This window comes from Oryx dammah, unplaced genomic scaffold (genome assembly GCF_014754425.2).
Source record: "Oryx dammah isolate SB20612 unplaced genomic scaffold, SCBI_Odam_1.1 HiC_scaffold_4, whole genome shotgun sequence".
Classification (NCBI taxonomy): domain Eukaryota; kingdom Metazoa; phylum Chordata; class Mammalia; order Artiodactyla; family Bovidae; genus Oryx; species Oryx dammah.
The window spans coordinates 23,300,361-23,327,551 of NW_024070188.1; the positions used below are offsets into that span (position 1 = coordinate 23,300,361).

Here is a 27,191-nt window from a genome sequence, read left to right on the forward strand (position 1 = left end):
AACTTACAATGCTTAAGCAACATGATTTTTTCAATTTTTTGTGCTGTTACATAGGATAATGGTGAGAGATGACTGTCTTAAGCAGCTTGGGTCAACATCATGAAATATCATAGACTGAATGGCTTAAATAACAGAAATGTATTTCTTACAGTTCTGGAGGCTGGGAAGTCCACAATCAAGGTGCCAGCCAAGTCACTCCCTAATGAGAGCTCTCTTCTTGGCTTGCAGATGCCTGCTTCTTTGTTATATCCTCACACTGATGTTCCTCTATATTATTCTTCTTGTAAGGACCACTTATTTCATCATGAGGTCCCCACACCCATGACCTAATCTAAATCTAATTGCTTGCCAAAGACCTCATCTCCAAATATCATCCTACTGGGGATGGGGGAATTCAACATATAAATTATGGAGGGATATAAACATTCAGTTCACAATAATAACTAATGTAGAAATTGGTAGCAGAAGTGAAGTACTGACATAATCCAAAATCTAAACCATGTAGCACTGAAATTCAGCATCAGAGACAGTACGACTACCATCCCCTGGAATAATTTAGGAGGCTTTGAAGGGATAGAATGGTGGCTTTCAACCAGTGGTTCTGTGACAGATACAATTTTGCTGTCTATGCAACAGTTTGCAGCGTCTGGGGACATATTCAGCTATCAGAACTCAGTGAGAAGGATGCAACTGGGATCTGGTCGATAGGGACCATGAATACTGCCTAACATTCTACAATGCATGAGATAGCCTCCCAAGACAAGGAAATACTGAGCCTAAAAATGTAGATATTGTCAAGGTTGAAAAATCCTACTTTAGAAAAAAAGATTAATAATATAATTATTTGTACATTTGATTACATTTGACAAATTATTGAAAAAAAAAAACTAAACTCAAAAGAGCTGGACCATTTGCAAAGACTTATGATGCTAAATATGACTAATCCAAAATCAACGCTGTCTCATTTTTATTCCCAACATCACAGCTATGACATCTATAAAATTATCTAAGCTCAGGTCACAATGAACAGCTCATTTCCTTTTTTTAAAGTCCCTGTTAACGACCAAGTCAAAATCTTCTTCAGTCCCTTCTTTTTAGCTCACCATTTCCCATATGCTACTGTTTAACTAGGAAGCAGCTCCATAAATACAAACTATGTTTTATTTTATAGGCCAAGAACAATTCAACAGGGGAAAACAATCTCACATAAGAAGCAACATACTTGTATTCAATGTACACAGCAGTTTAAATTATTAATCAGAACTCTTAACTGCTCCATCTGAAAACAACCATTCAGATTTCTAGTTTTCCTTAAGACCAGTGAAAAGAGTGCTTCCTATATTTGTGAAACTAAAGAGTAATCTAGATGGTTTTTCCCAAAAGAAGCAAATAAAAACAGGCTGCTCCTAAGATGAACTTAAATATCTATCTTTTTATAAAAACACATATGGAGAATTGATATTTTTTCCATTTTCTACCTATCAAGATTTCAAAAATCAATGAGCTGATATTTAAAGTCTTAATCCCTAACTCCAGTCAAAATAGCAGTGTAGAGGGTGAGACTGGAAAAGATGAGAAGCAGGAGGCTCCAGGAATTTACTATACCAGGACTGATACTGAACAATTATGTGCATATCCACTGCCACAGAAGCTGCTCCCAACAGTGTACTTTTTTCTGGAGAAGTAAAAGAACCTCACTGGTACAGTTTCAATACTGAGACACTCAATTAAATAAGACTTTGCTAATGATCCTCTGAACTTCTCATGCATAAACTTCATTTCCAGTGAATTGGTTCAAAAATACAGTCAGATTTCAATGTAAGAAGCTGTTCAAACTTCCAAAACATGGAAATGCTTCCAGAATGTTCTGCCAATTTGAAAACTCCAGCCTTGCCAAACTTATAAAAGCAATGCCAGTGAGCCTGAGGCACACAAGGCCAATGTGCTTAAGCTCTACTGGGGTGGAAAATAGTCCATTCTCAGATAGCATCCCCAAAACAAAATAAAATGAAGCAAAACAGAACTTTTCGTCCTGTTATTGTTACTTCTGAATGTTAGAACTCTCTATTCAAGTCAAATGACCCCAAGGAAATCAAAGGATCACAAGTGTTATGAATGTGAAAGAAAAAAACAAAGGACAGACTTAAGTATTATTAAGTTTTACCATCTTCACATTTGTGTGAACCTTAAAAATAAACAAGAACATAAAGCATTAATTCGAGTCAAAATATGCCAGCCAAGTTTTAGCTATTCAGTTCTACAAATACAAATAACTCATTACATTTTTCTCTACAATGAAAGCAATTAAAATATTTTAATACAGTACAAGTAAAATTTTCAGGATTGGCATGGGTATGGGCTACCTAGCTGAGAAAACTCATGCTTATAACAACTTGGTTTTTCCCTCAGCTTTTGATCCCTGCTAGATCACAATTCTCAACCCCTTCCCAGTTTAAGTGGATAGAAGTGAAGTACACTATTGCTAGGATTAGTTTCTAAAAGCTCTCTACTGGCCCTCCATGCTCTCTGTCTTCTTTTCTGGAAGAGACCTTAGAATGAAGCCACAAGATGGAAAGAGTTTGAACCCAGAATCTTAGTGTGAATGAACAGATGCTTACCAAACACTCAAAGCAGATGGTTACCGAAGATCAAAATCAGTGGGGTTTGGGTCTATTGTTGCAGCTGTTCACCTGTCCTTACCACTGCTTCGATGAATGGAGGGTAGGTTTGTGCCCCTCTAAGAATGGTGAAGACCTGCACTGTCCTCCTCTCAAACAGCTTAGGAAGATGGCAAGAGCCTGGAGAAACAAGGGTTGCCTGTGGGTCTAAGCAGACAGTCATGGATACTCCACAGAAATTCCCTGTGCCAGGTGTGGTCTAGAGCTGATGATCACAGGGCACAGTGGTGGAGCAGGGGCAAATGGCACACACATTTAATGGATACAGTGTGTATCTGCCCTCACAGCACACTACTGCGGCTACATTCTCTTTTGCAGTGCTTTCAGAGACTGACTATGCTCCCTCTACACATCCTTCACTGTGGCCCCGGTCCTGGCTCAAAAATATTGAGAGTTGCCAAATCGGAAGAGACACAGCAGAAAAAAAAATGCACAGTGACCATATATCTGATTTGCATTATATTTGTTGCATTGGTGTAGTTATTTCCAGTACCCCCTTTTACTTTGGAAAGTGTCTGCTGTAGGTCTCTGTAGACCAAATAACTTGGTCTCTATAGAAATAAGGGATATCTATAAAGATCTGCCCATGAATATTCATTATTAAGGATGACATGTCCCTCGCTGGCTAACTCCAAGCTATCCCCTAAAACTTAGATTCAGCATCAAGAAAAAGTACAAATTTGACTAAGGTTGTATGCCTGTCACCAGGTAGAATGTAGGCTCAAAAAAGTAATTTAATTCTTACATTCCTGAGTTGCGGTGAGATTTTTCTGTCAACCTATACGCGTCTCTCACACACACACACACACACACACATACACACACACACATACACACACACACACTATAGGATAGGATATGTGTGTTCAGCTACTAAGTCATGTCTGACTCTGTGTGACCCCACGGACTGCAGCCCACCAGGCTCCTCTATCTGTGGGATTCCCCAGGCAAGAATATAGGAGTGGGTGGCCATTTCCTAATTCCAGGGAATCCTCTCCACCCAGGGATTGAAACCGTGTCTCCTGCGTCTCTTGCATTAGCAGGCAAAATTTTTTACCACTGAGCCACCTAGGGAGCCCCTATAGTATACGATATACCAGGCTTCAAATCCTAGTTCTTTTATTCACTTTTAGAATTTAGATTTGTTTCTCAACTCCTTGAATTTCCCCAACCTTATCAAAAAAAATTAGAATAATTCTGGATTTCAAGAATTAAATGAGTTAATATGTTAATATCATTGCTTGAAAATATGATTCTTTAATGAAATGAATACTTATCTGCAGGTGCTTACATATAGTAAAAAATTTCAGTGGAAAGAAAAGTTTAGCCAGCTCTCTCCATTTGACTGTGCTGGAAATATTTAGTATGTTTGGTTCTTTGTTCTCTGCCTGCTCACATTTCACTGCTCACACTGGCACTCACATTCAATTTTGATGATGTACCTATAACAGAGCCAGCAGCCATGGTCCTGCCAGAGGAGATTTCCAAACATTCTTCGAGAAACAAAAAGCAAAATGACCTGGAGACCATTAGTGTTGGCCAGGCCAGCAACATGATCACCCCACACTGATGCTGCTTGCACCGGCCTCTGGTCTTTCCAATACAACTCTTCCCTCTGCGCAGCACATGTGCCCCTGTCGCAGCAGCGCAAGCAGCATTCATAGACCTGCTCCACAAAGTGTGGTTTTCACCGTGGCTCCAGTTTTCCCTGCCCAGCTGGCCTAATCTATCCCTCTCCATCTCTCTAGATCCCATCCTTAACAAAGCAGCACAATCGCATAGCAACAGCCTCACTGGTAGGTATGTGCAGACACCAGGGTATTCATGGCCAGGAGGGCAAAGTAGAATACCAGGAGAATGACAACTGATGATGAAACCATAGTCACTAAGCACTGGCTTTATGCCAGCCATTGTATAAAGAACCTTCCATTCATTATCTCTCATTAGCCTCACAATGCCTCTGTGAGTTAGGTGCTATTTTGTCAACATATCTTAAGTGAGGAAGCTGACACTTAAAAGGCTAAGTATTAGGATAGATATTTATTGAGGGTTTACCAAAAGCCAGACACTGAACTTCTGTGCATATATTATTTCCTTTAATTGCCCTAACAAGTCTATAGAAAGAAAGAAAGTGAAGTCGTGGAGTCATGTCCGAGTCTTTGCGACCTCGTGGACTGTAGCCTACGAGGCTCCTCCATCCATGGGATTCTCCAGGCAAGAATACTGGAGTGGGTTACCAATTCCTTCTCCAGGAGATCTTTCCGACCCAGGGTTTGAACCCAGGTCTCCCACATTGTAGGCAGATGCTTTACTGTCAGCCACCAGGGAAGTCTCAACAAGTCTATAAGGTAGTACTAATATTTTCCTTGTTTAGCAGATGAGGAAAGGGAGTATTTGCTGTTCAGTCACTCAGTTGTATCTGACCCTTTATGACCCCACGGACTGCAGCAAACCTGGCTTCCCTAACCTTCGCCACCTCCTGGAGCTTGTTCAAACTCAAGGTCCACTGAGTCAATGATGCCATCCAACCATCTTGTCCTCAAAAATGAGTATACAAAGTGAATTAAACTTCCCCAGGGTCATCAGTGCCTAGTGGTGGGGCTGGAGTTTGGATCCAAGCAATTTAGCTCTGAAGTGTACATTCTTAACGACATTAACATAACTAAGAACTGGTTAGTTAAGTCTTCTGGATTTCCAAGCCCAGACTCTTAATCTCTCAATCACATCAGATATCAAAGGGTTTTTAACTGTCATGATCCCAGATGGATTCCTTTTATTCTCCATATGGGGAACCTGAGATCAGAAGGGCTCATTGGTCCAAGAATCTTCAGCAAGTTCTTGGCAGGATTTCCTTTAGTAATTGCATTGTGAGGGAAGCTGCTAGTGAAGAAACAACCACTTATGCAGCTCTGGGGTTTATGTGAGCTCTCTGAAGCAACTTGACACTTTGGGCTGAGGTGTGACTACCAGTACAGAATGTGCTAGATTTCTCTCAGTGTGGATACATGAGAATGTAATATTCACATTCAGCCTATTACTCTTTTGGGGCCTCTGCTTAGACACAAAGTAAAAAGAAAATGAAATAGTTGAAGCAAATTCCCCAGTTGTCCACACTCATAGGCATATATTATTGGAAAAAAGTATATGGAAAGGCACTATCACATAGTAATTCATATGGAAGACCATAGACCCTGAAATTATACTGTCTAGGTTTAAAGCTCAGCTCTTTTACCAGCTGGGGTTTGGGGCAAGTAACTTAACAATCCTATTGTCTTTCTGTACCTGTAAAAGAGGTGGCAATAAAATCTGCCTTATATATATATACATCAGGTCTTCCCTATAGCTCAAATAGTAAATAATCTGCCTGCAATGCAGAAGAACTGGGTTCGATTCCTGGGTTTGGAAGATCCCCTGGAGAAGGGAATGGCAACCCATTCCAATATTCTTGCCTGCAGAATCCCATGGACAGAGGACCCTGGTGGACCATAGGCCATAGGGTCAGAAAGAATCAGACATGACTGAGTGACTAACAAACAATAAACTATAAATATCAATATAATACATGTTGATATATATATATACTCATATATAGAGAAATATATAGATGTACACTCATATATATATATTTATACACACATACACACCACATAGTAATTTCTAATTAAATTCTTGTCATTGTAATTACTAGGTTCTTTATGTGTTAGGGAGCTGAAAAGTGTGATAGAATATACCTTCAAAACATCTTCTGTCTATCCATTCAATTTGTACTATCAGACTTCTCTAGTCTTTCACTTTTCTCTATCCTCCCACTCTCCCAAACTATACTTTAGAAGTCAATAAAGGGGCAGGCTCTGAAAACAGTGGTATAACAGGCTCATTAAAACATTGACAGTAAGGCTCTCACATCCAGGTCACTTAATTTTGATAAAGTAAAAAGCTAAGTGTTTTACAGGAGGTCTTAGAGTGAAAACTTTGAAAATTAGGGAGTAAATTTATAGCTTCTTTCAGATTAGCAAATTGCATAAACTGGAAAATTATAAAATTTGTAAATTAAACTTAACATTGTCCATGTATGAAATGTTTTAGAATCTTCCTTGATTAATCATCAGTTTGTTTAGATTTTCATGCTAGAAAATGCTCACAGTTTACAGTTTCCTAAATTCCAATATCTAAGAACTTGTGCTATTGACATAATACAGCATAATTTTGTTATTAATAATAGAGTATTATTAGTATAGGATAATCTTGATTCATAGCATTATAATGGTGGAATCATAAAATTTAGACCAAAATCTTTTAAACTTATTTCTTTTTATTTAATAATATAGCCATGTGTTAATTAATTCAATTCTGGGAATCCTTTCACAATGTACAAATTTATCAGATCATTGCTTTTTATACTTTAAATATAATTTTGTCAATCATATGTCAATAAAGCTGGAAAAAATATCCAAACTTTTATGAAGAAAGTTTATTTTATTTTTGATTCAAATATTTACCATATATTTAATAAAAATATTAATTGCATATGTCAAACACATTGAAAGAACAGTATATAATAGTTATTTTTTATAATTAAGTTTTAAATTATTCTATACTATTCTTTACTCACAATAGGTAGTTTTTTCGGATGACCAAGATAATTGTTTCCAACAAATGTGCATGCTAGAATAAACACTATCTATATAAAATTCTTTATTAAAAAAATTATCAATCTTTATGTAACAGTGTACAAGTTCTAAGTTACTTTATAATTAACAATGCTATTTTGAATTTAAGATTTCTATGGGAAAGCACCCTACAAATTCAAGATTTCATTTATCTGTTAGTATCTCAATTGTTATGAAATTTTTTGCAATTCAAAATCCAAAGATTAAATAGCTCTTCAATAACAGTCTTATAAAACAAGCTGGTGGAATTATGCTTATTATAGAAATAATAGAATTGTATCTAAAATCTTCCCATATTACTTCAGCTTTTCAACTCTTAAGGGAAGTAGAAACGATTAGATTCTATTTCCAGCAAAATTCCAATTGGGAATAAGGATGACTTAAAAAAAGAGAATAAACCTGGTTATTACAAAAGAGACTCAAATAGATTTTGAATAATATGCTCTCATGTCCTTTTCCAAGTATAAGAAAATTTTACCATAAAATGTATGACCCATTAGTCACCTAGAATCCAGTAAAAATATAAACATAAAATATAACTGGGTTTCAGGTAAATTCAACATAGTAGACATCTTGGGAGAATAATATCAAACTTGATTCAAATCCAGAAGGTATAGACATTTTTTTTTTTAAGATCAAGATTTAACCATATTTCTATGATTTGATTTTTTTTCTTTCAGGTTGTTGGATTATCATTCTTTCTGCATCAGCCGTTGAGTATAAAAAGAAGTTCAAAGCTACCTAAAAATTCATGAAAATTTGATGCTGGTGTTTTCCCAATTCCTGTTCTACCTATAGCCAAAAGAACAGACAGCTAATAATATAAGCATTATCTGAAAACCTTATCTCTGTTGTGCTGTTCCAAGCAGAAGATTAAGAAAAACCTTTCCTGGGCACATAGGTATTCAGAGGAGACAAAAAAAATAAATCAATGAGAGTGGGCTCTGATTTTGACCACCCACCCAAAGCCAATCACCATGAAGTGGAGCCAGGGCCACATATCCATGGCCAGCTAGACACTGGTCACCAGTTTAGAATTATGCAGAAGCCAACAGTCAGTCACAAGCAACAGAGCAAATCAACGGTTTTCCAAATTACAGAAATTAGAGAGTTTGCCCAGTCCCACGTTCAGCCACACCCCTCTTTAAAACTCTGTACCTCAGAATTTGCCCAGATACACCTGAAATATGTGCGGTATTTTTAAGTGTGATATAAAAATGAATAGAAACATACTTATACTCTCAAAGTATCAGGTTTAATTTTGATTTTGAGGGCCTATAGTAAATTAATATTACAGCCAATTAAGATTATTTGCATAGAGACTTCTGGTGTTTAAGAATCGGCCGGCCAATGCAGGGATCATGGGTTCAATTTGGGGCAACTAAGCCCATAAGCCCCAACTACTGAAGCCTGTACTCGAGAGCCCACGTACCACAACAAAGAATAGCCCCCGATCTGCCATAACTAAAGAAATCCCGTGCAGCAATGAAGATCCAGTGCAGCCAAAATAACTGTTGTTAAAAACATTATTTGCATAATGAAGTAGAGAAAAAAAATGAAAGACATAAAGTAGGAGAATGAAAGGCAGAAGGAAGAAAGAAAATTATAAATTAAGATTTAATTTTATTGGATTACTTGTCTCTATATTTTATCTTTGAAAATGCATCAAAACGGCACTATGGCAACCAATTAATTCAGCTAATCAATATGTGGAATTCAGAAAACAATTCTAAAACTAAGAAATAGAATATTGTTGAACTATTTTATTTTTCAACATCTATAATATCAGGCATACTAGACCAAAATGTTTTTATTTGTAAGTCTCTCAAGCTGCAGTTTCTTTAGTCAGACTTTTATACTTGCTTATCTCTTCTATTTAAGGTTTTAAGACTATATGTTCATATCACAAGAAAATCTCCCCAATAAGATATCACCTCAAATGTCTCTCACTTGTACAAATTTACTTTATAATTTAATTCTAATGCAAATGTGTGCTAATACTTGGATGCAGCTTGAATCCATTAATTAATTTGTATTTTATGGATGTTGATGGAAACTTAGCAACATTATTGTACATACTGTACATATTGTATCCCTTAGTATAAACATTGCAGCCAAGGAAGCACATCGTCCAATTATCTGTACAATTATCTTATTAGCTGGCATATGTTTTATTATTGTTGTTACTATGAAGACTGTGCTAAGGCTCATAAAATAACATTTCAATTTTCAATTATTCTTAAAAAAAAATTCCTGCGGCAAAACATTGCCATCTCTACTGCAGATGAAAAAAGTGCTAAGCAAGTTGTTTTGTGTGATTTAATCATTTATATGACCATAAACTTCATCCACTATTGTTAACAGCCAATTTCTGATTGATAACAGTTTGGGGGTGACAAGATGTCATTTTTGTTATGACAATTTTCAGATGGTCATTTCAATACTTTTCTTAGCATATTTATACTCAGCAGCCAGTGCAACATCATAGGTGATCTTAATTGATACCCAAGTGAATTACCTCAACAAAGAGGTCTGTAATTAAAAGCCACACACTGAAAATGATGAATTCCCTCCTTACCATCTATGCTGCTGCTTCTAGATGAGGGCTGAAATACATATTGTGGCAGCAAGCCTGAAACCCTGCGACAGCAGCATGCAAGCCATCTATCTCTGTTCCAGACAACCAAGACTTTTAACCAATATTACAGTCACTTACAGTGACAAAATTAATAATTACTGAAAATGTTTTAGAGTGCAAAGAGAACACATTAGGTACTTAACGTATGGATGAGACATTTCAGTTAATATTATATGACAATTCTCTTATATCTCAACTCAGTTACCAGCAATAAGTCTGTATTGTAAAAGATGATAGTCTCATGTAAAAAGAACTGTAAAAATAGGATGATTACAAATAAAAACTTCTCTGAATAACATTATATAAATATCATAAGATGAGAACTGCCAAAACTTCCCACAAATAATAAATCACTGATATGTTTAAAATTCTCAGAGAGAAAAAATTTTAATTATCTGAATCAGATGATAAAGGCAGCAATGTAATTGTCACTGCTGAGCAAGATTCCTCTGGGGAGCACACATGGTCCAGCAGTCTCCTCAACAGAGCAATATTTGTTATTTTTTTGTAGCATCACTGTCATACATACCAGGGTATATAACAATTCAACAGTGTGAGTCTTTTTTTTCTTCTTCAAGTTCCAAATTAGATAAATGTATTATTCTCTGCCCCCTTCACAGACTCCTTGGGAAGGAATATATGGTCAAAGTTACAGAATTTATGGGAAATGAAGACAAAGTGTTTGAAATAAACATCTAATAGGCCCAGCCCATAAAAAAAGAAGAGTGAGAAATAAAACTCAATCTTTCTGGATTGAGTTGTCAAGCTGAAGTCCCTGAAAGATACAAAATACTAACTGAAAAAGGCATCCAGGTGGTAGTTCTTTTCAAATGCATATATCTCAGTATATGTGCTAATTAGAACACTTGAAAATTCACTATAACAGTATCTCATATGGCCTGATCATGGTTTTTCTCTCTGAGATGGTTCATTACCTTTCTTCATATCTTTTTTTTTTTTTTGACCTGCTACTCTTCAAGGACATTTTTCCCCTAAGTGATCTTAATGTGAAGAGCTCATTAAGTACAAAATGGAGTGATATGGTCATCATCTTATCAAAGTGGGCTGACCATACATTATAAATCGTGTGGTCTTATGACTGCTATTTCTATCCATACAATTCTTATCATCCTAAAAAATAACATCCCTCAAAATACGTTTTACCAAATGAATAATGGGGCCATATGGACACCATGTAGGAAAACACAATTAAGAATAATGAATTTTAAGCAGTTTTCATAGTAGATGTCTGAAAACATGATATGTTCACTGATATTTGGCATTGTTTTAGAAAAATGCTTTGCATCATTCTGCTAATGCTCTTTGTCTTAAAGCATCTTGTAGTATCCCCATTAATCTGAACAAACTCAACAAACACAGAGCAAGGCTGTTTTGGCAGAAGGACAAAGGACACTTTCCCCTCAGCTCATAACAAATTGCTTTCATTAAGAACAAATGGTCTTAGAGCATTATTCTACTTGAATCTCTGCCTCGTGACAAGCCCAAAAGGTAGACCCAATGTTCACTGTAAACAGTAACAATGGGTCTCAGCTAGTGGAATGTTCTTTTGTAGTTTAAAAACTCCATATTTGGGGAGCATAAGACAGGCCACTTCCAATCATAAATCACCAATTTGTGATCAATAGTTGTTATAGCTTCAGACTTTGTGATTAAGACAATTCTAAATGGAATTCACTAAGTGGCAGAATTTTTTTGGATATTTTTAGTGTTTATCAGAGATAATGCTTTTATAAAGTTGCATTAAGAAATGAATATTTTATAGATATCTTAAAGGAAGCACCTATTTCAAAGTTTTTCTACATTTTCAGGATCTTGATCTTTAGAGAAATATTTGTTTCAAATATCTTTTAAGGAATTCTTGCAAAACTTGAAATATCTCACACCAAAAATAAAAATTATCAGCTTAAGTGCAAAATAATATAAAAGGGAATTGTAACATAATATAAAATAATATTCTGTGTTCACAATTTTAGCTGATTTTTTTGAATCATTGAATTTTTTCTTATAAACCTCCAATCAGTGAAGCTTATAGATAACAATTTATAGATATTTCATAACATGCCTTTAACTTCTATTTTTAAGCATGCTTGATTTTGAAATAATTTAAAATCAGTATTTAATACATGAAAAAATAGGTTTCAAGTATGCACATCAACTAATTCTTTATAAGGCTATTCTATTATTTCAATTGACATATTACACCTTTACTATGCATTAATAAATTTTAGGTTTCAGCATACTACAACTCAGCAGTTTAAACTGAATCAGATTTCCAGACACAAGAGATATCTTTAAAAGGAAGATTAAAAATCAGCTAAGTGAGAATACTTCAAAAGCTCACTGGCCTTGCCCTGAGCAAGAAGTTGAGGAGAGAGGAGGGGTCATAAGAAGTACATTTTGTGTTTGAATAAGGAATTGATTTGGGGAAGAACTCCAGGCTAGCTGAGACAGAAGATCATAATTTTCAACTCTTGCAACACCATGTCAATAAAAGAACATTAGAGATCTATCCTCTAAAGAAGCAGTCTATCTTTTGGTTTCATCATCATCATCAAAAAGCATTTTTGTTTTTCACCCAGTGGTTTCTCCACAGGAAGCAGTATGGATTGCCTTGAGTATGGGAAGCAACCACATAAGAGTCACCATTATTTAATAAATCCTTAAGAGTATCTTTACATTGTCAGTCTTTGCAGCCTCAAACACATATGCCAAGAGGAAGCAAATAGATTCATAATTAAACCCATTTTCAAATCAAATAAGATCAAAACAAACAAGTTTCTCTATCAAAACATTATAGATAAACCAATATCCTTCACTTGTATTTCTGAAATGTGTGATCACTTTTTCCATTATATAATTTACTGACCAGTCCTATAATTATTTTAGGAGTGCCTAGTATGTGCAATCATGGAGATACAAAAAAACAAAGTCCCAACTGAAAAAAAGAGGCATAATTTCTATTTAGCGATCGACACTTTACAAAGTTATACAGTTGAAAGAAAAAAACATACTCTAGAATATTGACTCCATTAAAAGAATAATGTGTTAATAATTTTTTTTGTAAAAGCCCAAAGTCTTGAATTTGAGAAACTTTCAGCTGGGGTATATCATAAATTCAATGATGGTAATATTGTTGAACTTTATCTGTAGCCTAATTCTCTCTGACATTTGAAATAACTAAGGGAGAGAAAGAGAAGCTCAAACTATCAGTAGAGAAGAAAGAAAAAATCTTTTTATTTGACAGACCTGAGTGGTTTTGATTTGAAAAGTATGGACCTCATTGTCCAGAAGGTATATATCCCTCCCGGAGCTCTAACTCCTGCTGTAGACTTTGACAGCTCAACCACCAAGCTGGCTTTGTCCTTGGAATCAGGGACCATAATCTGGAAAAGAAGGTTTTTCCTCCTAAATTTGTTTAAATGACATTTTCCAATTCTTCTCAGCTCTGATTCATGATCACTGATGCTGATCTCTGCCCTACTTCTTTTCTGATTCTAGTTGATCCTATATTGAACCTTGAAAGTGCTCCATTCTCACCTTCTACCTTGTTTTTTTAAAAAACTGGGTCAAAAGGTGTTCAGCCTAAAGTAGGTACTTTCTCTTGCTTCTTTCTCCATCTGTCAGAATATTTACAGTGGAATAGACCATTACATCACATTTTATCAGAATGCACCAACCAGTGTACTAACCAATGTCATCACGTACTTCAAACTAGTAATTACAAGCAATGTTGCTAGATGTGACATAGAAAAAGTTTCAGAAGTCAAAGGAATTTGTGAATAAATATTCAGAAAACAAAGATCATGGCATCTGGTCCCATCTCTTCATGGGAAATAGATGGGGAAACAGTGGAAACAGTGTCAGACTTTATTTTGGGCGGCTCCAAAATCACTGCAGATGGTGAGTGCAGCCATGAAATTAAAAGATCGCTTACTCCTTGGAAGAAAAGTTATGATCAACCTAGATAGCATATTAAAAAGCAGAGACATTACTTTGCCAACAAAGGTCTGTCTAGTCAAGGCTATGGTTTTTCCAGGGGTCATGTATGGATGTGAGATTTGGACTGTGAAGAAGGCTGAGCACCAAAGACTTGAAGCTTTTGAACTGTGGTTTTGGAGAAGACTCTTGTGAGTCCCTTGGACTGCAAGGAGATCCAACCAGTCCATTCTGAAGGAGATCAGCCCTGGGATTTCTTTGGAAGGAATGATGCTGAAGCTGAAACTCTAGTACTTTGGCCACCTCATGTGAAGAGGTGACTCATTGGAAAAGACTCTGATGCTGGGAGGGATTGGGGGCAGGAGGAGAAGGGGACGACAGAGGGTGAGATGGCTGGATGGCATCACTAACTCGATGGACATGGGTCTGGGTGAACTCCAGGAGTTGGTGATGGACAGGGAGACCTGGCGTGCTGCAAATTCATGGGGTCGCAAAGAGTCGGACACGACTGAGCAACTGAACTAAAGTGAAATAAATAATTCAGCGTTCTTTAATACGATAATAAACACATGAATTTCCAAGGGGAGGTGTGCTGAAGCTTATTTGACACGTGTAAACCTGTTTGATCAAAGCACTCCCACTTTTTATTTGTAGAACCCTTCCAAAGCCTTATACAGAACTCATCTTGGAGAAATTCTTTTCCTGAGATAAATGAAATAACCCAGGCTGAAAAGCCCTCATCTAAATTTTCAAGTTATTTGGATAAATAAGCTATCAAACTTTAATTTTTATATGAACAGCTTTTAAAAAATAAAATTCTTGAATACTTGATTGATCAAATGTAACTATTCTATATTCTCATTTAAAGTTTTTCGTAATTAAAAAAGTTTCCATGCTCTTAGTCTAAAAATCACAACACTGTCATATCTAATTACTATCAGGTCTAGAATGACAAGAACCTAAAGTAATTATATGACATAACCTTTTATAAATCAGTGTAACTAGGCTGTGTATGCATGAGTGCTCAGCCTCTTCAGTCATGTCGAGATTCCTCTGTCCATGGGATTCTTCAGGCAAGAATACTGGAGTCGCCGTGCCCTTCTCCACGGGATCTTCCTGACCCAGGAATCAAACCCGCATATCTTGTGTCCCCTGCATTCGCAGATGGATTCTTTACTGCTATACCACCTGGGAATCCAATACATACATACATATATAAGTAAATATGTATGTGTATATAAGTAAATATATATGTACTCCAAAAATATATAGACAGATATACAATGTATATGTATATATGTATAGATAATATTATGCTTTATGTAATACATATTACTTTCAGGCCCAAGTTACAATGTCTAGTAATAGTTAATACTAGATTGTAAATTCACTGAACTCAAAACCACATTTTTCTTTTTCACTTTTGTTTCCTCTATAGCACTTATACAGTGTCATTTATAGAGTAGGTAGTCAGTATAATAAATGATATATAAAAATACACAGATAAGTCTCACAGTGAGAGAAGAAAGGAACAGAAGCAGGAGGGAGGAAAATAAAGGTCACACAATGAGTGTAGTTAATAATTTCCTAAGTGTTTATTGGATATCTTCAGTTTCCAGATTCTATGCTAAACACCAGCCAAAATATAAAAAAATGGCCTGAACTTAGAAATACCTAGCCTAGTAAGACAGAAAGGTATTTTAATAAATAATACCTTAATGATGTTATAGGACTATAATAGAGGTATGTAAAAGAATCAATACAGTGAGAATAAGGACAGAACAGTAACTCCTGGGCAGGGAAGGAGGCCTTGGAAGCAACTAATATCTGGATTGAAACATGGAGGGGTTGGGTTTTATTAAACAGGGAAGAGAAGGGGAGAAGTCCAAGAAAGAAAATGTCACCAACAAGTGCACGGAACACTGAGAAGGTACACTGTACTCAGAAAACAGCATATTCAAGATTGTACTATCAAACAGATGGTGGGGTTGACAGTGAGATGGGCAAGGAGAAATGTCTCGATGTTATGCTACAAACTTGGACATTCATAGATTCTTATTTCCCATGTTTATTTAATTGAAAGCATTTTCTAAGTATTGATGAAACTTCAATAATGACTCATGACATGGATAAAGAACAAAAACCTTTATCAAAGACTAATTCATTGCAGCAGAAAATTATCAATAAAGGTCAAAATAATAACATAAATACATTTGAATTTGTGGGATAATAATACATAATTTACTCCAGTTTAATCCAATAGACATTGTACAGCTTCCAGGAAAGTTGATAAATGATGCCTACCTGGTAGCGGCTGTGCATAATGTGATCACATTTGTGACTTCCTGGAATTCTTTGCCATGGCACAAAAGTTTAAGACAACTATTAAACTTCTTTACATTGTAATTCAAAGTACATTATTGAAGGAAAGCTCTTGTCATCCATTTTCTTTTCTCTCCATAAAACAGAGTTTGGGAATCATCACAGTAGACATTGGAGAAAGAAATGAAAAGTAAAGAGGTTCCCCTTGGCAAGGAGATACAGTCTGTATACTCCAAGTAACTCAGTTAAAAAGAAGCAACATCCAGAAAACTCCTTAAAAAGTAATGTTACTAATAAGAATTTCAAGTACCATAGGAAGACAAAAAAGGGTTTTTATTAGAAAAGTCCTATGATGTCAAAAATGTCACTATCTACCTGTTCACAGGAGGGTAGATCCTTATAAACAAGTTACTTGGAAAGGAAGGCCAATTAAATTTTGAATTATTGCCAATTAAGAAGATAAAAATTCTAAAGATAAAACATAGACAAGACTAAATTATCTTTGAAAGCAGATGGAAAATGGCCAATTTAAATTAATTGCTATGTTTTTAACTTAGAGTTATTATTCTCTAGATTTTTTACTGTTATCACTACTACTTATCATGTTGATAACAATACCAAAATAATAGTAAATGTTATATAGCAAGATACACCTAGAATAGAATCTCAGATATGTCACAAATCAATCGAATTGCCCTTGAGTTATTTTCTGGGTCACTCTGAGACTTAGTTTCTTGTGGTTTTTAATTTTCAGAATGAAGAAATATTCATTTAATTGTGCTTTTGCAAAAATTAAAAAAAATGATACTGTTATTAGCATTAAGCCTGATATATACTGTCAAGGTTTGAATCCCCTCAGAAACAGGCCCTTAGACAAGAATTAGAATTTAAGCATTTTCTTTGGGAAGCGATTCCAGGAAACACTTTTAGATACATGCAGGAGTGAGAAAAATAAGGGAGTAGTCAATAAAGTGCATTATCTAGTCTGCTACCCTTGGGGCTACTACTGCTCAAACCTGTGAGATAGTGTTAAAAGCTCCTCAATGATGTCCCAAACAAGGGATAAAAGAAATGAGAAGGTCAGTCCACTGAGTCCCCATCTACTGTTTGCGAATGGCTGGTTTCCCACAGTGTAGGAGTTGGAAGCCAGAGAAGGCAATGGCACCCCGCTCCAGTACTCTTGCCTGGAAAATCCCATGGATGGAGGAGCCTGGTGGGCTGCAGTCCACGGGATCGCTAAGAGTCGGACACGACTGAGCGAGTTCACTTTCACTTTTCACTTTCACACACTGGAGAAGGAAATGGCAACCTACTTCAGTGTTCTTGCCTGGAGATTCCCGGGGATGGGGGAGCCTGGTGGGTTGCTGTCTATGGGGTCGCACAGAGTCGGACATAACTGAAGCGACTTAGCAGCAGCAGCAGCAACAGGAGTAGGAAGCAGATGTATGAGCTCAGTCAGAGTATCACCAGCTTCTGAAGCTAAAAGTTAAAACCCACAGTCATTAATCTGAGTCAGCCATTTTCTTTCTACTTGCCTTTAGCAAGTGGAGAATATGGCACAACACTGAGAGCATCTACCTGTACTAAAATACTGATACTGTGGGTAGGCAGTAGGCTGTTATTCAGATTTGCATTCCCAGTACATACATGTCATGATAGGTACTGTATAAATGAACACGTGGATGAATGAGAGAATGAATTAATGAATGAAAGCAATTTAGTTTTGGAACAAATGTAACTTTTTTCCCCCAGAACCTTGTTTATCCCTCAGAGATATTGGATGTAAACTATGAACATTTTATGGAATTATAAACAGGTTCTGAGAAAAACTGAAATCTAAAAGGACTGAGATTATTTATTTTGTTATTAGACACATGTTCTCATACTATTCATATGAGGAAATCCAGAATAATTCGTCAGTTCACCAGAGAAACAGAATTTAAAATGAGTTACTCACCTCATACTAGGTCACATTTAGGTTCTCAAGTAGCTGATATAATAAAGATAATCCATTCATATTAACCTAACCTTGGCTTGTTTATTATTACAGTAGACCCAGAAACCAGCTAACAAAATCTTTCCTTGTTTAAAATAAGAAAGAAGGCACAACTTTGAGCTGCTGATTCTGCAACATTGCTAGTCATTTTTTTTATATACTTCCATGCTCAAACTATTTTCACAAAAACTGTCTGAATTTTTATATATTCTAACAAGGTTGTAGTACCAAAAAATTAAGTGTTTCTCTTTTAAATGCTGATATCATTGGGAGGAATAAACAGCTTATAAGTCACTCACAAGTTAGCAGGAATTCATTCAAATAATAATAATAAATATCATTATTGGGCTATTTATAGTTGTCATCACTGGTTAAGCTCATTTATTTTAGTATTTTATTTACTCTTCACAAGAACCTACTGAGCTACTATTAGTATTATTCTTATTTTGCCTGTGGGAAAATTAAGCTTTAGAGTTTTAAATTACTCTTTGGGCTCACACAGCCAAAAAGTAGAAGAGCTATGTTTCAAAGCATGTTACCTCTTTCCAAAGGATCTGTTCCCCCAAAATGTAAAGAATGTGGCCATTTTCAACACTGATTTATTTGGTCATGCATTGGTTAAATAGTTTCTGTGGTTTGTCCAGGATACTACCTAACTTTTACAGCATTCTTTCTAAAAGAAAATATGTTCAGTCAAGCAACTGACTTCTCTCACCCCCAAATCAGAGAAGGCAATGGCACCCCACTCCAGTACTCTTGCCTGGAAAATCCCATGGATGGAGGAGCCTGGTAGACTGCAGTCCATGGGGTCCCTAAGAGTTGGACATGACTGAGCGACTTCACTTTCACACACTGGAGAAGGAAATGGCAAACCACTCCAGTGTTCTTGCCTGGAGAATCCCAGGGACTGGGAAGCCTGGTGGGCTGCCGTCTATGGGGTCACACAGAGTCAGACATGACTGAAGCGACTTAACAGCAGCAGCAGCACCCCCAAATGGCTGGCACACATCCCACTTGTAAGCCAAGGACTGTCACATACTGCCATGGCAACCACATGAATGGAAACAGACCATAAGGATTTCACAGCCGTGTTACTCTCCCCACCTCTGCACTCCTTGTTCTGCCGCTGATCTCTAGTCTCAAGGGAGTCAGCTCTCATCTTCACCATTCAAGAATACTGGCTTCTCAAATGCAAGCAATATAACTTGTTTTAAAGGCAAATTATTCTCATAAATTGCCCGAGTATGCTTTCAACTTGAAAAGCCAAGTTTTACTCAAAAATGCTCATCCATTATGACTTACCATAACAAAGGAGGAATTTTGCTTCCAAAGCTAGTTAAAAAAAAAAAAAAAACAAAACTCTGTTTATTAGATTATAGTGGAGCTTTAGTGCTAATTTTGAACTTTTATTACATTTTACTTGATGTATGTGGAAGAAACTTATAAGACCTAATGATAAAACGAGTTTAGTTTATTTTTAAGAGAAAGCATTCTAATTTCCTTTCTCTAACAGTTACCCACTCAGTACAAATGCATGATCTTACATTGATGCTTCCCAAACATAACCTCAAAATGACTACTCAAGGAACACTGCAAATTTTTAATCTTTAGTATGCATTTTCTCATCAGGCATCCAAACTCAAAGAGATTAGCTTTTCCTCAAATGAGGCCTCTGTACATTCTGGTAGGACCTTCCTGCTATACACACTTACTGGAAGTTGGCAGCATCCTTTCCATCACCCCTGACTGGGGTCTCCATTCTCTGTCAGGTACCATTTTATCTACTTGTTGCAAACCACATGTGAGCATCTCTGATCATCATTCCAAGTCCTCATCTCAATCCCAAAAAGAATGCATGCCTAGAAACATCTTATCTTCATTTCATCTCCAGACCTCCTGATTCACAGTTCTGAATGCGTGCCCATGAGCATAATGTAGAATAAGCCCTAACAGGTCTCAGAAAGGCCTCTTTCATCTTAAATATTTTATATATATTACTTTTTAAGAAGAGAGAAATTTTTAAACATGTGTATATTAATTTTGAAATAATACTTTCAAAAGTTATGCTACTTTTCTTGTACTGTCGCACTGAAATAAATATGCAGAAACAATATTTGGGATACTGTGTGTGATTAGGCTGTGTAGGGTTTTATCACTATATTTTAAAGAAAAGTCTTTAGAATAAATGTAACTAAGGCAGAAAGACTGATTATGACAAAGTAGATAAACTTTACCACTTTGGTAGATTTTCTATTTAACCATTTAAATATGTGTAATAGGTTAAAGTGTGAAAACTATGAAAATATAAAAATGCATGATTATCTTCTACTAATACAACATTCTCCTGCTGTGTGGCCAGAAAGCTATCCCTATTTGCAGCTGCACTTGTTAAAAATGGAAAGGGCTAGACCTCCTCCAGGCAGTGAGGTGAGTCAGAACCTCTGGGAGCACTTCAGGAATCTGCATTTTACAAGCACTGCAGGTGATTATTATGCACAGTAAGTTTAGCTATCATTCTTTCCAGACTTCTCTTTTTCATAGCTACCAGGGAATAGCTTGCAAAACTAATTGCCATCTCTACCCTCTATTGCTTCCCAGACTCACCCTAAGGTGTTTGTCAATATTCTGGTCTTTCTGACCAGAACCACTCCACTACTCCCTGTGTCTTACCATTGACTTATCTCGTACATGAGGCCACTCTTAAGGGGAAGCACTGGTTGGGTTGGTTCCCCCTTCCTCTGCTCAGTGACCTCAACTTACTCAAAAGGTGGCATGAAGCAGTGGATAAAAGTTAGGCCTATAGCAGCAGACTTGCTGGCTTCAAAATCCTGCCTCCACTGACCAACTGTGTAGCTTTGGACAAGTTTTACCACCTCTTTGTTTCTTTTCTATAAAATACAAGTAGAATCTACCTCTCACCATTGTGTTAAGGGTTTAATGAGTTAACATATGCAAAGCACTTAGTAGAGCATCTGACACACAGGAAACCCTGGGAAAATATGAGCTAGCATCATGATCTTATCCCAGTCCTTCTAAAGACCATGACTTAACCGAAAAGAACATGTGTTTATAGAAACAAATTAGAGGAAACTATGACCCAAGCTATAGGACTCTGGGGGTCCTTCTCAAATTATGCCCCTTAGGCAAAGACTCTTATGCTTATAAGGAAGGGTAACTGTGCTAGAGTTTCTACCTTTGAGCAAGGAATTTGCAGTGGCATGACAAAGTAAGCTGGCACTGAACCAGAATTTTAGTATCTGGAAAGCAACGTTAATTGTGTAAATGAAACAAGATGTCTCAGTGTAGTGGACTACATTCTAGGAGTGCTAAGGGAAGTGAGCAGGGGTAATAAGGAGAATAATAAGATGAACATTTCACCCCCAGGAAGAGCTTTGTGTATGTGCACGTCCATGTGTGTTTAACCTTCCTTTTTTCTATCTGGCCTCACTGTAGCCACAACCATCCAGGACATGGAATTCCTGCCTCCCTCAAACAGTCTTGCTCTTAGTAGTTACATCTGTGTTTCCTAATTTAACAGTTAATTAAGTGAATTTATAAATCTTTTGTTAGAATCCAGAAGAAGTTCCAGCTGTTCATATCACATTTTAGTTCTGCATATGGTAGGTGTGATTTGAATTCCTGGAATCACTGGGTTCTGTTGGCAATTTATTCTTGGATTTGGTTGGATACTTTTACCTCCAAAGCAATGATCTTTGCTATTCTTAATGCTATGAATACAGTACAACCTTACTAGGAGTTCAGTATATCTGCTTCTCAATACAGTACAGGAACCTAATCACTTAGTTTGCACACACTTAACCCTATTTTTGCTTCATAGAAGATCCTCCATATTAGTTGTGTAATGGTTCAGTGAATGAATTCAATACATGACAAGGCTTACAAGCAGGAAGAACATCTTAAAAAGAAAGATAACCAAAGTTACACATAAAAGTGATGAACTTACGATTTTCATATTGGATATACTGAGGAGTATTTATTTCCCCCATTTTAGTCATAAATGCTAAGCCACTCAAGAATGCATATTCCACAAAAAGATCTTGAAACTTGAGAGTGTTTTAGGGAAATAGAAACATGCATAATCAAAATTATAATTCACTATGGAGACCCAGGTTTGATCCCTGGGCCAGGAAGATCCCTTGGAGAAGGAAATGGCAACCCACTCCAGTATTCTTGCCAGTGAAATCCCAGGGACAAAGGAGCCTGGCAGGCTACAGTCCATGGGGTTGCAAGAGAGTCAGATACAACTTAGCAACTCAAGAAAATGATGGTGAGTGTAAAAACTATAACGCATGTTAAAAAAAATGATAACTAACCTCACTCAATATAAAAAAAATCAGAGACACCTTAGTGGATGATTTGACGCTAAAGTGAAATTTTAAGAATGGGGAAGATTACTATTTTCAGATAAGATTGCTGGGTCATAGAAGCTCAATGTTCTTGTTGCAACATTTAGATAAAATCTGGAAAATTACAAAATCATAGTTTTAATGATTGGAGAGTGATGGAAACAATCAGGACTACTTGAATTGGGGTTCTGCCTTCATAGGACAGAATAAAATCTTCTGTAGCCTTTCAGAGCAGAGGAGATAGAGACCTAACATGTTCTTAATGGCCCGAGGAGGATCATGCACAGTGAACAAGGTCAAACCAGAGACAGACCAAGTCTCCCTGCAACCTAGCTCTGACTGAACTCAATACCTGATTTGATTGGAGTTACCACCCCCTCTTCCTTTATGCCTGACTAAAATAAAGAGGGAGAGTACTGCTTTTACTGACAGACTATATCATCTTTTAAACTATGCTTAGAACATGAGAGAAAAACTAATAGAAGCATGAAGCAATGAGAAATGTGATTAAAAGAGTAAAACAAAAAAATAGTACAGGAAGCATATCTATAAATAATCAAAATATCAGGTTTAACATATAGGTGTTTTAAAATAACAATATATGTTAAAGAAAACAGAGTAAGAGCTGAACAAAATGAATGAAAACAGAGAATTTCAGTAAAGCATTGGGATCTATAATGACTCAAATATATATTCTTAATATATATTCTCAAATAAAATGTCTTGTTAGAATTCATTACTAGGAATTAAAAACATAAGAGAAGACAGGACACAGAGATCAATAGAAAAAATATAAATTGAGACAACAGAAAAAAATAGAATATTATAAAAAATACAAGTGGAACACAGTCAAAAGGCAAGCGTGTATATATATATATATATATATATATATAATTGGAGCTTTAAAAGTAGAGGAAAGAGAATAGGGCAGAAGGAATATTTTCAGACATAACTGGTGAAAATTTTCCAAGACTTCAATCCTTACTGTCAAAAGCTCTACAACACTCAAGAAAGAAAAGTATAAAGAAAACATGCATAGGTAGAGTATAATTAAATGCTTTAAAAAAAAAAAAAGACTGAAAAATAATCTTCAAAACTGCAAAGGGAAAACAAGATATTTTAAAGGAACAAGAGTAAAAAGGACAGCTGACTTCCCAGTATAAATGGTCAAACGGAAGATAGTGAAATCACATCTTTAAAATGTAAAAAAAAAAAAAAAAAAGCATGAAAACAAAAAATTTAACCCCAAAAAAAAAAAAATCCTATAAAAATAGAGACAAAATAAGAGGTTATCAGACAAAAGGTTATCTTGCCTTCCAAGAAATACTAAAGAGAGATTTTAGGCAGAGGCAATTATCCTACAAGGGAGCATGACATTTTAGAAAGCTATCAATAGAAAAAGTAAATAAGTAGGTAAATATTCTAAAAATCAAAATACATAAGTATGACTTAAAGTGAATATTAAAATTACTAGAATAAATACACTGGGAAATTCATAAATAATCCAAAAGAAAAAATAACAGGAATAAATAATAGAAATAACATTTTAAAAACTAAAAATCAACAAAATGGTAGATACAAACCAAAGTATACTAAATATTAATGGACTCAAGACTCTAATTTAAAGACAAAAATTTCAGGCTAAATTTTTAAATGTCAGATACATACTGTTTATAAGAGATGAGATCTAAATATTAGGTACACAGAAAATTTTAAAGAAAAGAATGGGAAAAGAAAGCCATTTTATTAATCTAAGACAGAGTAAAGACAAGGCAAAGGGAAGTGAAGTGAAATCGCTCAGTCGTGTCTGACTCTTTGCGACCCTGTGGACTGTAGCCCACCAGGTTCCTCCGTCCATGGGATTCTCCAGGCAAGAGTACTGGGGTGGGTTGCCATTTCCTTCTCCAGGGGATCTTCCCAACCCAGGGATCGAACCCAGGTCTCCTGCATGGCAGGCAGATGCTTTAACCTCTGAGCCACCAGGGAAGCCAAGGCAAGTATCACTAGAAATTAAGAGTGGCATTTTGTAAGAAGAGAGTGAATTCGGTAGAAATACAACAATTTTAGAAAATTACTCCAAATGCACACTTTAACAATTAAGAGTGCTTGTTGATCTTTTGAGAATAACATATATGGTGACTAAAGAAACTAGGATGCTGAGAATTTAGAGATGAATGGAGTTCAAAAGGGACAGGGAATATAGATTATGCTTTCAGTGTTTGGATGAGAAGGGAAAGAAAAAAAATAATAATTCAGGAGCTACCAAACAGTAAAAGTCTCATATGTAAGTTAAACATGAAAGACAGAGTTGTTTTGGAAAAAAACACTTCTATTGAATAGCACACTGCTCATTTGTGTTGCTCTGGGTGTCAGACTAGGTTTGTGTCAGCAGAGCATCGATGAAAGTCTTGTCTTTTCCACTTACACTTGAGATGATCCTGGACAACTCATTTATCCTTCTCCTTTTGTAAAATGAAATGTTAGTACTAACCTTATACAGTCATTGTGAGACATAAAAATAATTTTTAAAAGAAAAGTGATTTAAAAATGAAGCATGTGAGATAAATGCTACTTATAATTTTTTAAAAAAAGACACAGTAAAGACCAACTTAGAAATTCTACTTCCTTTAGAACTTAAGAAAACTAAATTTTGCATATACTGTTAAGTAGAGTGAAAGGTGCTCAATTCTGTCAGACTCTTTGTGATCCCTTGGACTATACAGTCAATGGAATTCTCCAGGCCAAAATACTGGAGTGGGTAGCCTTTCCCTTCTCCAGGGGATCGTCCCAACCCAGGGATATACTCTTAGGACAATATCTATATTTTCTAACTGTCTGAGTTCTTTGTCTATAAAATATAAGTTCCACGTGGTGATGAAGTATTTCCAAGAATCCCAGATGCCCAACTTTGTGTATTCTTTGGTATGCTTGGGTCCCTACAGTGCTTCACCATGCAAATGCTATCTCTAGTCATTGTGATCTGCTTGTCATTTAGAGCCATTCTAGTCTGCAACTCCTATGAGCTCTGATAAGAGAGTTCTTGAGCTTGCACAGTAAGATAATCAAACAAAACAGTGTTTGTAGAAATAGATTCCTATAACACTACCTTGTCACAGAACTTAACAAGAAATATCTCAACTATGTTTCAGTAGATAACAGTAGCCACATAAGCACTGCATGCAGTAGGGAAGTTGCTAGGCAGACAACAGGACCAAGGATATAAAAAAGCTAACATTTCTAGCATATAAAATATTAAGCTCTATATGGCATCTTCCTGACATTTTCAGCAAATGCAGAGAAACTTGAGGAGGAGGAAACAGCATTAACTTATAAATTAAAAAACAAGGAACCGTTCTGGCTGATGGGAAAGCCATTTCTCCTCTATGTTCTTATCTTAGCTGAGAAAATGCCTGATGTGGTTAATGATGCCAGTGGTGGTCACATCATATCCTCAGAAAATGGTTATACTCAATTTAAGTTGGCTGCTCCAATTCCTCATCATCCCTTGCTGTTTAATTTATATAAGAGCCCAGACACTTCTGCTGGACAAGCATCCTTCTCTATCCAAATGTGGTCCTAAATGCAAAGGAAAAACAGAGTTCAGTAAGATATAAGCACATCAGCAGGCAAGATGCTGAGCACCCTGATCTAAAATTCAGAGGGGTAAAAGTCCTAAAAAATACCCTTTGTGTGATATGCTTAGGAAAGCCACATAAGCTTTTTCAGCTCAACAGTCCCTGCTCTAATTTTTTAACTCGTAAGTTCACAGATGGTAGTTTTGTGTTGTGTCAGGCCTTCCCCAGTGGCTTAGTGGTAAAGAACCTGCCTGTAATGAAGGAGACACAGAAGATGCAGGATCGATCCCTGGGTCGGGATGATCCTCATGAGGAAGGCATGGCAACCCACTCCAGGATCTTGCCTGGAAAATCCCATGGACAGAGGAGCCTGGTGGGCTACAGGCAATAGGCGATTTAGCATGCACATCTTATCTAAGCTGAAACTACATTGCCCAGAATTTCCTTCCTGAGCAATTTGGGTCAAGGTCAATCATAAGAAAATGTGTGTGTGATGTAGGAGGCAGTAGTGAATAAATAGCCATTGTGCTCTAAGGAATAACACTGGTGATAACTCACTTGACAGATTTCAGTGTGTCCTTTCTTTAATGCTCTGTGTACATTTCTCCTTCCTGACATGTGCCCTTACCAAATACCCCAAGCAACAAATTTGCTTGCTAAGAACTAAGAGAGGCAATGGTCATGAAGAGTCAAAAACCTTCCAGGCTTCCCCAGTGGCTCAGTGATAAAGAATCTGCCTGCCAGTGCAGAAGATGGATTCAATCCCTGGGCCAGAAAGATCCCACATGCTGCAGAGCAACATGAGCCTCAACTATTGAAACTGTGCTCTAGGGCCAGAGAGCTGCAACTACTGAGACCATGTTCCACGAGAGGCTGATGCAATGAGTATCTGCACACTGCAACTAAAGTAGCTCCTGCTTGCCTCAACTAGAGAAAAGTCCATGCAGCAATGAAGACCCTGTACAGCCAAATGTAAACAAATAAATAA

At 36.4% G+C, this 27,191-nt stretch overlaps 1 non-coding gene across 1 annotated transcript; it reads right to left on the minus strand.

Annotated features, from left to right (window-relative positions):
• Positions 1–24,542: 24,542 nt before the first annotated feature.
• TRNAG-GCC lies at positions 24,543–24,614 on the minus strand. The gene has a single exon. It is a non-coding gene; the product is annotated as a tRNA-Gly (tRNA).
• Positions 24,615–27,191: the final 2,577 nt, after the last annotated feature.